This window comes from Microcaecilia unicolor, chromosome 3 (genome assembly GCF_901765095.1).
Source record: "Microcaecilia unicolor chromosome 3, aMicUni1.1, whole genome shotgun sequence".
Taxonomy (NCBI): Eukaryota; Metazoa; Chordata; class Amphibia; order Gymnophiona; family Siphonopidae; genus Microcaecilia; species Microcaecilia unicolor.
Genome location: NC_044033.1, coordinates 407,844,578 through 407,856,723, shown reverse-complemented (window position 1 = coordinate 407,856,723; position 12,146 = coordinate 407,844,578). Strand labels below are relative to the sequence as shown.

Below are 12,146 nucleotides of genomic sequence, written 5' to 3'. Positions count from 1 at the left end.
TGCTTCTCATGTGGAGAAAACGAAACTGAAAGGTGCGGTCATGCTGCGGGCGGGAAGGCATTCACGCATGCGCATTGGAGTGCTGCTCGCGCTCCAGAAAGCTCTCGTTTTTTCTTTGGTATACTGTCGAACTGGGCGACGCAGGGTGGCATCTGCCCACTTGTGTGAATATTAGCCTGCTTGTCCTCAGAGAACTATGTCTTACCTGATAATTTTCTTTCCTTTAGACGCAGCAGATGAATCCAGAGACTAATGAATTTGTAACAGTCTACCAGCAGGTGGAGATAGAGCACGCTGAAATGAAGTGCCTTATGGGACGGAATGCTTCATAGCCAGTTAGTATTTCTCATAAAGTGAATGATACATACCTGTAGCAGGTGTTCTCCGAGGACAGCAGGCTGATTGTTCTCACGACTGGGTGACGTCCGCGGCAGCCCCCACCAACCGGAAAAAAGCTTCGCGGGACGGTCGGCACGCAGGGCACGCCCACCGCGCATGCGCGGCCGTCTTCCCGCCCATGCGCGACCGCTCCCGCCAGTTGAATGACTAGCAAAAGATGAAACACACAACTCCAAAGGGGAGGAGGGAGGGTAGGTGAGAACAATCAGCCTGCTGTCCTCGGAGAACACCTGCTACAGATATGTATCATTCACTTTCTCCGAGGACAAGCAGGCTGCTTGTTCTCACGACTGGGGTATCCCTAGCTTTCAGGCTCACTCAAAACAAGAACCCAGGTCAATTGAACCTCGCAACGGCGAGTGTACAACAGAAATTGACCTACGAAGAACAACTAACTGAGAGTGCAGCCTGACCAGAATAAATTCGGGTCCTGGAGGGTGGAGTTGGATTTACACCCCAAACAGATTCTGCAGCACCGACTGCCTGAACCGACTGTCGCGTCGGGTATCCTGCTGGAGGCAGTAATGTGATGTGAATGTGTGGACAGATGACCACGTCGCAGCCTTGCAAATCTCTTCAATAGTGGCTGACTTCAAGTGGGCCACTGACGCTGCCATGGCTCTGACACTATGAGCCGTGACATGACCCTCAAGAGCCAGCCCAGCCTGGGCGTAAGTGAAGGAAATGCAATCTGCTAGCCAATTGGAGATGGTGCGTTTCCCGACAGCGACCCCTAGCCTGTTAGGGTCGAAAGAAACAAACAATTGGGCGGACTGTCTGTGGGGCTGTGTCCGCTCCAAGTAGAAGGCCAATGCTCTCTTGCAGTCCAATGTGTGCAACTGACGTTCAGCAGGGCGGGTATGCGGCCTGGGGAAGAAAGTTGGCAAGACAATTGACTGGTTAAGATGGAACTCCGACACCACCTTCGGCAGGAACTTTGGGTGGGTGCGGAGCACTACTCTGTTGTGATGAAATTTGGTATACGGAGCATGAGCTACCAGGGCTTGAAGCTCACTGACCCTACGAGCTGAAGTAACTGCCACCAAGAAAATGACCTTCCAGGTCAAGTACTTCAGATGGCAGGAATTCAGTGGCTCAAAAGGAGGTTTCATCAGCTGGGTGAGGACGACGTTGAGATCCCATGACACTGTAGGAGGCTTGATAGGGGGCTTTGACAAAAGCAAACCTCTCATGAATCGAACGACTAAAGGCTCTCCAGAGATGGCTTTACCTTCCACACGATAATGGTAAGCACTAATAGCACTAAGGTGATTCCTTACTGAGTTGGTCTTGAGGCCAGACTCTGATAAGTGCAGAAGGTATTCAAGCAGGTTCTGTGCAGGGCAAGAACGAGGTTCTAGGGCCTTGCTCTCACACCAAACGACAAACCTCCTCCACTTGAAAAAGTAACTCTTTTTAGTGGAATCCTTCCTAGAGGCAAGCAAGACCCGGGAGACACCCTCAGACAGACCCAACGCAGCGAAGTCTACGCCCTCAACATCCAGGCCGTGAGAGCCAGGGATTGAAGGTTGGGGTGCAGCAACGCTCCGTCGTTCTGCGAAATGAGAGTCGGAAAACACTCCAATCTCCACGGTTCTTCTGAGGACAACTCCAGAAGAAGAGGGAACCAGATCTGACGGGGCCAAAAGGGCGCTATCAGAATCATGGTGCCGCGGTCTTGCTTGAGCTTCAGTAAGGTCTTCCCCACCAAAGGTATGGGAGGATAAGCATACAGGAGGCCGGTCCCCCAATGAAGGAGAAAGGCGTCCGACGCTAGCCTGCCGTGTGCCTGAAGTCTGGAACAGAACAGAGGCAGCTTGTGGTTGGTCTGAGAGGCGAAAAGGTCCACCGAGGGGGTGCCCCACGCTCGGAAGATCTTGCGTACCACTCTGGCATGGAGCGACCACTCGTGCGGTTGCAATATTCTGCTCAGTCTGTCGGCCAGACTGTTGTTTACGCCTGCCAGGTACGTGGCTTGGAGGAGCATGCCGAACCGACACGCCCAACGCCACATCCCGACGGCCTCCTGACACAGGGGGCGAGATCCGGTGCCCCCCTGCTTGTTGACGTAATACATTGCAACCTGATTGTCTGTCCGAATTTGGATAATTTGGCAGGACAGCCGATCTCTGAAAGCCTTCAGTGCGTTCCAGATCGCTCGGAGCTCCAGGAGGTTGATCTGCAGATCCTTTTCCTGGAGGGACCACAGACCCTGGGTGTGAAGCCCATCGACATGGGCTCCCCACCCCAGGCGAGATGCATCCGTCGTCAGCACTTTCGTGGGCTGCGGAATTTGGAATGGACGTCCCAGGGTCAAATTGGTCCGGATGGTCCACCAGAGCAGTGAAGTGCGGCAACTGGTGGAGAGGCGGATGACATCTTCTAGATTCCCGGTGGCTTGAAACCACTGGGAAGCTAGGGTCCATTGAGCAGATCTCATGTGAAGACGAGCCATGGGAGTCACATGAACTGTGGAGGCCATATGACCCAGAAGTCTCAACATCTGCCGAGCTGTGATCTGCTGAGACGCTCTGGTCTGCGAAGCCAGGGCCAAGAGATTGGTAGCCCTCGCTTCGGGAAGGTAGGCCTGAGCCGTCTGGGTATTCAGCAGCGCTCCTATGAATTCCAGAGACTGAGTAGGCTGGAGATGGGACTTTGGGTAATTTATCACAAACCCCAGCAGCTCCAGAAGTTGAATAGTGCACTGCATGGACCGGAGGGCTCCTGCCTCCGAGGTGCTCTTGACCAGCCAATCGTCGAGATATGGGAACACGTGCACTCCCAGCTTGCGTAGATACGCCGCCACCACCACGAGGCACTTTGTAAACACTCGTGGGGCAGAGGCGAGCCCAAAGGGCAGCACACAATACTGAAAGTGCCGTGCGCCCAGGCGGAATCTGAGATACTGTCTGTGAGCTGGCAGTATCGGGATGTGAGTGTATGCGTCCTTTAAATCCAGGGAACATAGCCAATCGTTTTTCTGAATCATTGGCAGAAGGGTGCCCAAGGAAAGCATCCTGAACTTTTCTTTGACCAGGAATTTGTTCAGGCCTCTCAGGTCTAGGATGGGACGCATCCCCCCTGTTTTCTTTTCCACAAGGAAGTACCTGGAATAGAATCCCTGCCCTTCCTGCCCGGGTGGTACGGGCTCGACCGCATTGGCGCTGAGAAGGGCGGAGAGTTCCTCTGCAAGTACCTGCTTGTGATGGGAGCTGAAAGACTGAGCTCCCGGAGGACAATTTGGAGGCAGGGAGGCCAAATTCAGGGCGTATCCGCACCGCACTATTTGGAGAACCCACTGGTCGGAGGTTATGAGAGGCCACCTTTGGTGAAAAAATTTTAACCTCCCTCCGACCGGCAGATCGTCCGGTACGGACACTTGTAGGGCGGCTATGTTCCCGTGGATCCAGTCAAAAGCCCGTCCCCGGCTTTTGCTGTGGAGGCGCAGGGGGCTGCTTAGGCGCACGCTGTTGACGAGAACGAGCGCGCTGGGGCTGTCCCTGTGCCTGACGAGGCCTTCGGGCCGGCTGGTTGTACCTACGCTTCGCAAAAGAATAGGGTGCAGCCTGCCGGGCCCGGGAAAAACGTCCACCTGTGGAGGTGGATGTTGAAGGCGCCCGGTGGGAGAGCTTGTCGAGAGCGGTTTCCCGCTGATGCAGTTGGTCCACCATCTGCTCGACCTTCTCGCCAAAAATGTTATCCCCCCGGCAAGGGACGTCGGCCAGTCTCTGCTGGGTGCGGTTGTCCAGGTCAGAGGCACGCAGCCATGAGAGCCTGCGCATCACTATACCTTGGGCCGCAGCACGAGATGCCACGTCACAGGTGTCATAGATACCCCTGGACAGGAACTTTCTGCACGCCTTCAGCTGCCTGACCACCTCCTGATAAGGCCTGGACTGCTCCGGCGGGAGCTTCTCGACCAGGTCCGCCAGTTGATGCACATAGGTCCGCATGTGGATGCTCATATAGAGCAGGTATGATTGGATGCGGGTCACGAGCATGGAGGATTGGTAGGCCTTCCTCCCAAACGAGTCCAGGGTGCGAGACTCCCGCCCCGGGGGCGCCGAGGCGGTATCCCTCGAACTCCGTGCCCTCTTGAGAGCAGAATCCACGACCGCTGAGTCATGGGGCAATTGTGGCCGCATTAGCTCTGGGTCAGAGTGGATCCTGTACTGGGACTCTGCTTTCTTGGGAATGGTGGGGTTAGTTAATGGTCGCACCCAGTTCCGAAGCAGCGTCTCCTTAAGGACATTGTGCAGCGGCACCGTGGAGGACTCTCTAGGTGGTGATGGATAGTCGAGGACCTCGAGCATCTCGGCCCTCGGCTCTTCCACAGAGACCACGGGGAAGGGAATGCTGATAGACATATCCCGCACAAAGGAGGCAAAGGAGAGACTCTCAGGAGGTGAGAGCTTCCTCTCCGGTGAAGGCGTGGGGTCCGAGGGAAGGCCCGTAGACTCCTCTGAGGAGAAATATCTAGGGTCCTCCTCTTCCCCCCACGAGGCCTCATCCTCGGTATCGGACATAAGCTCATGTAGCTGAGTCCTGAACCGGGCCCGGCTCGACGTCGAGGCACCGAGGCCTCGGTGTCGTCGAGCGGTGGACTCCCGCGCCGGCGGGGACGAAGCTCCCTCCATCGACGTCGACACCACCTGCGTGGCGGTCGAGACCGGCGCCGCAAGCGGCGGCGGTGTCGACGGCCCCGGCGCCGGGCTAGAGCTCGCCGGCGCCACAGTCATCGGCGCCGAGGGCGCAAGCACCCCCGGCGCCGGCACAGCCTGGCGCATCAGCCCTTCCAGGATCCCCGGAAGGATGGCTCTGAGGCACTCGTCCAGGCCCGCTGCCGAGAAAGGCGGTGGGGCCGGTAGGGGTGTCGGTGCCCGGATCTGGTGGGAGCCAGGAGACTGCACCGAGGTGCCGAGACCCTGTTGCGTCGGCACCTCTATCACCGACGGGGATCTCTCCTCTCGATGGAGACGCTTCGGCGTCGACTCCTCTCCGATGTGCATCGAGGGCGACCGGTGATGGCGTTTCTTATCCTTCTTCCGATGCCAGTCACCGGCGTCGGGAAGCATGGAGGAGGAGGATGACGATCCCCCTCGGTCTCGAGGAACCGGGTCAGACAGGGTTCGGTCCCGTGGGCCACGGGCTGAGGGAGTGACCGGGGCCGACTGCCCACGCGGCCTCTCACCTCTACCCTCACCGGAGGACCGGCGGGCCGACGGGACCTGTTCTCCTGGGGTCGATGCCATCGGTGCCGATGTCTTGGGCATCGATACCGGTACCGAAGGACCGGGCGTCGATACCGATGCCGTCGAGGTCGACGTCGAGGGGCCGGCGCAAGTTCCAAAAATACGGTCCCGTTGAACTTGCCTCGCAACCTGAGTCCGTTTCCGGAGACCGAGACACAGGGGACACGACTTGAAATTGTGCTCCGGCCCGAGGCACTGGAGGCACCAAGCGTGGGTGTCGGTCTGCGAGATGGGCCGGCCGCACCGACCACACTTTTTAAATCCACTCGGGACCTTCGAGGACATCGACGGAAAAATCGCGTCGGCGAAATTAAAGTCGTCGATGGTGGCGGAAATCACACCTCGAAAATGAAAAACGACCGTGCGGCCACCAGGCCGCAACGCAACGTCCCCGCTGGAAGCGAGGGAAAATGGGAGCGCGTGCTCCTTTTTTTTTTTTTTTAAAGAAAAGAAAAGTGGAGCGCGCGGCGATAAATTAAATATAAAAGAAAATAAAGAGGTTCGCGTAAACGCGACGGTTTTTCCGGGGCTGAACAGAGAGAGCGGCACAGGCACGACTCTCTCCAGGTGCGGAAAAAAAGGAACTGGCGGGAGCGGTCGCGCACGGGCGGGAAGACGGCCGCGCATGCGCGGTGGGCGTGCCCTGCGTGCCGACCGTCCCGCGAAGCTTTTTTCCGGTTGGTGGGGGCTGCCGCGGACGTCACCCAGTCGTGAGAACAAGCAGCCTGCTTGTCCTCGGAGAACAAAACAATATGTCGAAAGATGGGCGTCCTTCTCTTTTGAAAATGAGCCCAATAGTGTCCTTCACCCAGCGAGCAACCGTTGCCTTTGACGCTGCCTTCAGCAGAAAAGAAGAAACCGTGTGCACCGTCACCCCCATAGGTGAAAAACACAGAAACGGGTCCCTACATGACAAAACCGAAGTGATAGCCACCAGAAAAACTGTTTTGAGGGTCAGATCCTTAAATGAAGCCCAATGGAAGGACTCAAACATAGTCTTCTCCGGCATGTGAAGAACCAACCTGAGATTCCACTCTGGACATGGTGGGTGCACTGGTGGTCGGAGACTATTCACCCCTTTCAAAAAATGCTTGTCAGGGTGCGATGCCAATATGGAATGAAGTAGCCTGCCCCTATAACATGCCAAAGCCACTACTTGCACCTGCAGAGAATTTTACACCAGACCTCTCTGTAGACCCTCCTGCAGAAAGGAAAATTTGATGAAGAGAAGACTCCAAGGGAGAAACTGCCTTTATTGCACGCCAAGACTCGAAAAGACGCCATATCCACTCATAAGACGTGGAGGTGGAGCGCTTTTTCACCTGAAGCAGCGCCACAATGACCTCTGGAGAATATCCTTTTTTCCTCAAACTTCGCCCGCTCAATAGCCAAGCCGTAAGACCAAAGAGGGAGGGATCCTCCATCTGAATTGATCCCTGAACCAACAGGGTGGGGCGAAGAGGCAATCGAAGTGGAGTATCTCCATGCAAGCTAAGGAGATCAACATACCATGGCCGGCGTGACCCATCTGGGGCGACGAGGACCACCCGACCCAGGTGGTGAAGGATTCTTTGAAGAATCCTGCCTATCATGGGCCACAGAGGAGCAACACACAGAATAAAATCCATTGACCAAGCCTGCAAAAGTGTGTCTATGCTTTCCACCCCATGATCCCTCTGTCTGCTGAAAAATCACAGAGATTTGACATCACAGTGGGTAGCCACGAGATCCATGCTCGGCAAGGCCCACCTGTCTATGATCTGCCAGAATGCTGACTCTGCCAGTTCCTATTCTCCGGGATCCAAGGCATTCCAAACTCCTGCAATGTGTGCCGCCAAGAGATGCTGTACATAAGTGTGCCCCCGCCTAACAGATAAGTAGGTGAGACTCAAGAGCTAAAGGTGAACTGCATGCACCCCCCTGGTGGTTGATATAAGCCGCAGACATCATATTGTCGGAGAGCACATGCACTGGCTTCCCCTCCACCAGAGCTTAAAGATCTAACAGCGCCAAGCAGACTGCACAAAGGTAAAACAAATGTATTGGCCACCGAACCTCCTCCAGGGACCACTGACCTTGAGCTACTTGGAAGAGGCAATGGTCACCCCCCCCCCCCAATCAGGCTCACATCCGTATATATCATCATCCACTTTGGAACCCCCCAGAGAAAGGCTGTTGTATAAAGAGAAGTCCCTCAGCCACCAGACCATGGCGCAATGTGCAGACCCCGTCCAGCTGAGCACCAGATAGTAATTCTGCAAAATCAGGGACCAACAACTCCAGAGTGTGTAATGGACGAATGTGCGCTCAAGCCCACAGCACTATCTCCAAAGACACCACCATGGACCCGAGAACCTGCACATGAATCTGTGACTGCAGTTTGACACATCGCTGCCACAGTAAAAAAAAAAAAAAAAACCTTGCCCTGAGCCATGTCAAATTGGACTCCCATATACCTGAGAACCTGTACGGGAGCAAACTGACTCTTGGGGAAATTGTTGAGCCATCCTAACGACTGCAGCAGACCAAGAACTCTTGATGTGTCTTTCACATACTCCTGAGACGATGAGGTCCTGATCAGCGAATCGCCCAGATATGGATGAACTCTGACCCCTTGTCTCGTCAAAAAGGCAGCCACCACTACCATGATCTTGGAGAACGTCCGTGGAGCTGTGGCAAGGCCAAAAGGGCTCAAAATTGAAAATGTTGCCCGAGTACGGCAAGATGAAGAAACCACTGATAAGGAGGCTAGACTGGAATGTGCAAATATGCCTCCTTGAGATCCGAAGCTAAGAGAAATTCGCCGGGCTGCACAGTCGCCAAAACTGAGCATAAGGTCTCCATGTGAAAGCACTGAACCTTGTGAAACTTGTTGACCCTCTTGAGGTCGAGAACCGGCCGAACGGGGCCACTTTTTTTGGGGAATGACAAAATAAATAGAACAACCACCTGTCCATCATTCATTGGGAGGGACCAGAGTCCAGGCCAGCAATGACAGTAGAGTAGGAAAAAAAATCGCTGCCCACTTGCTCGAGTTCCCACACGGGGACGTCAAGAAAAAATTTGCAACGGAAGAGGCAAATTCTAATTTGTAGCCTCTTTCAATAATGTCGAGGACCCATGGACAGATATAATGAGAGCCCAACTCCTCGAAGAACAGGGGCAGGTATCCACCGATGAGATCAGAGGAAAGACCCGGCACCCCATCATTGCGCAGGGCAGGCAGTGGAGGAGGGTCGGAAAGAGGCGGCGGGAATCCACTTGTCAGCATGAAAAGGCCATTTGCTCTCATAACGGGACCATGGAGAAAAGACTGGATGACCTCTTTCATGACAAGGTTCAAAAGATAAACCTTGAATTCTCTACCTCGCCACCTCTCCCTCCACTAGTCCGTTCCCCTCTCTCTCCTTCCCCTTATTCCTTTTCCTCCTTTCCTGAAGTTACTATAGAGGAAACTACACTTCTCTTTTCTTCCTCAAAATGTACCACCTGTTCCTCTGATCCCATTCCCACCCACCTTCTTAATGCCATCTCACCTGCTCTTATTCCTTTTATCTGTCACATTCTCAACCTCTCACTTTCCACTGCAACTGTCCCTACTGCCTTTAAACATGCTGTGGTCACACCTCTCCTTAAGAAGCCTTCACTCGACCCTATTTGTCCCTCTAATTACCGACCCATCTCCATCCTCCCTTTTCTCTCCAAATTACTTGAGCGTGCTGTTCACCACCGCTGCCTCAATTTTCTCTCCTCACATGCTATTCTTGACCCACTACAATCTGGTTTTCGCCCTCGCCACTCAACCGAAACTGCGCTTACTAAAGTCTCCAATGACCTATTACTGGCTAAATCCAGAGGTCTCTATTCCATCCTCATCCTTCTTGATCTTTCCGCTGCTTTTGACACTGTCGATCACAGCATACTCCTCGATATCCTGTCCTCACTTGGATTCCAGGGCTCTGTCCTTTCCTGGTTCTCTTCCTACCTCTCCCTCCGCACCTTCAGTGTTCACTCTGGTGGATCCTCTTCTACTTCTATCCCTCTGCCTGTTGGCATACTTCAGGGTTGTTCTTGGTCCCCTCTTCTTTTCTATCTACACTTCTTCCCTTGGTTCATTAATCTCATCCCATGGCTTTTCCTACCATCTCTATGCTGATGACTCCCAAATCTACCTTTCTACCCCTGATATCTCACCTTGCATCCAAACCAAAGTTTCAGCGTGCTTGTCTGACATTGCTGTCTGGATATCTCAACGCCACCTGAAATTAAACATGACCAAAACCGAGCTTCTCATTTTCCCCCCCAAACCCACCTGTCGTTTCTTTCTTTACAACATCCGTAAAATCCATCCCTTTCTTTCCGAGCACTCTACCAAAACCGTCGTCCACACGCTTGTCACCTCTCGTTTAGATACTGCAATCTGCTTTTTGCTGGCCTCCCACTTAGTCACCTCTCCCCTCTCCAATCGGTTCAAAACTCTGCTGCCCGTCTCGTCTTCCGCCAGGGTCGCTTTACTCATACTACCCCTCTCCTCAAGTCGCTTCACTGGCTCCCTATCCGTTTTCGCATCCTGTTCAAACTTCTTCTACTAACCTATAAATGTACTCACTCTGCTGCTCCCCAGTATCTCTCCACACTCGTCCTTCCCTACACCCCTTCCCGTGCACTCCGCTCCATGGATAAATCCTTCTTATCTGTTCCCTTCTCTACTACTGCCAACTCCAGACCGCGCCTTCTGTCTCGCTGCACCCTACGCCTGGAATAAACTTCCTGAGCCCCTATGTCTTGCCCCATCCTTGGCCACCTTTAAATCTAGACTGAAAGCCCACCTCTTTAACATTGCTTTTGACTCGTAACCACTTGTAACCACTCGCTTCCACCTTCCCTCCTCTCTTCCTTCCCGTTCACATTAATTGATTTGATTTGCTTACTTTATTTATTTTTTGTCTATTAGATTGTAAGCTCTTTGAGCAGGGACTGTCTTTCTTCTATGTTTGTGCAGCGCTGCGTACGCCTTGTAGCGCTATAGAAATGCTAAATAGTAGTAGTAGACCCAGCCCATACCGATGGGTATCCCGAAAACGAGGCCTATAGAATGACGCGGGGACAAAGTTTGCCCCCCTCCCCGCAAACTCTGTCCCTGTTCCCATCCCGTCCTCGCAAACTCTGTCCCCATCCATCGAAGCCTCAACAGTTATCTTTTTATTACAGCTAGCGTAGAAGAATCTCCATCCAAGCATCATTCATGAGCAACCATACATATTCAAGGAAACAACAGGTTCCACCACCTATAATCAATGTCAAAGCTGAGGAAAGAGTGCTTCCCATATTGTTACCCAATATCTCCCCATTCTACGACTTGAAAAGTCACACAGCTCCCATCCTTAATTAACGAATAAGAAATACATTTTCTAACTGAATAGGGTCAGAAAAACAGAATAATTTCACCTAAATGAAACCAGACACTTTAAAGAAAATGTTAAGAAAAATGTGGCTCCCACTTTAAAACCTGAAGTTTTAGCTGACAGGAAGTCCTGTTTCCTGTGACCCCATGTGATCACAGGAGTGGCAGAGCTACTGCGGCACTTAGTACCAAGGACTCAGAGTCCCAGCCTACAATACTATGAATGGGGAAGGAGAGAAGAGATTTATGGGACTGGGATCTTACCGTTGTCTCCAATGGCTCCTAGACTAGGCTCACACACACAGCACACTAGCTCCACCTTAGACGGTCAAGTCCTTGAAGAGTAAGTGAAGTCCTCCTCCTGCATGTTGCACAAATGGGAATGGTGACGTCATGCGTGGTGGGCGGGAGGGGACTACGCTCAGGGAGAACTATGGCCGGAGTTCAGGAAGGACGGTAAAACAACTGTAAAAAGGTAGGCGTTCGATTTACCTCAGGTGCACTTATTACTGCTCCCGCGGGGCGGGGAAATAGCCGCTGTTCGTGCTTGCAGTAAAAAGTTTGAAGTTTTTTTGTGTTCCCGCAGTTTTATGGTTTACCCACTCCAATGTCATTCTTTAACAAGCCAGAGACTGACCCGACCAAGCAGAAGATTTAATCTATTCCTCCGGCAGACGCTGGGTCTTAGAATCGCCCAGATCCTTGACCAGCTTCTCTAAATCCTCCCCAGTTTGCCTTTAAAAGGGAGTTTGAGGCACTGATTAGAAGCAGCATCTGCCGACCACTGATGCAACCACAATAACCAGTGAGCCGTGACCGCCAAAGACATCTATTTAGCGGAGGCTCGAATTAAATCGTATAAGGAATCTGCTAAATACGCTAACCCGGTCTCCGTGTCCAGGAATTCCATGGGCAGAGAGCCCCATCAGAATCCTGGTGGGCATCCGCCATCTGCTAGATCCAGCTAAGACACTCTAGCCGCATAAGAACTACAGATGGCCACATGCAAAGACAGGGCAGACACTCCGAAGGACATCTTTAGCAAGGACTCCAGTTTCCTATCCTGCACATCTTTAAGTGCAATGCCACCC

At 53.1% G+C, this 12,146-nt stretch overlaps 1 protein-coding gene across 1 annotated transcript in view; it reads right to left on the bottom strand.

Annotated features, from left to right (window-relative positions):
• TDRD6 (tudor domain containing 6) overlaps positions 1-12,146 on the bottom strand; it is a 457,403-nt gene that overhangs the window by 231,932 nt on the left and 213,325 nt on the right.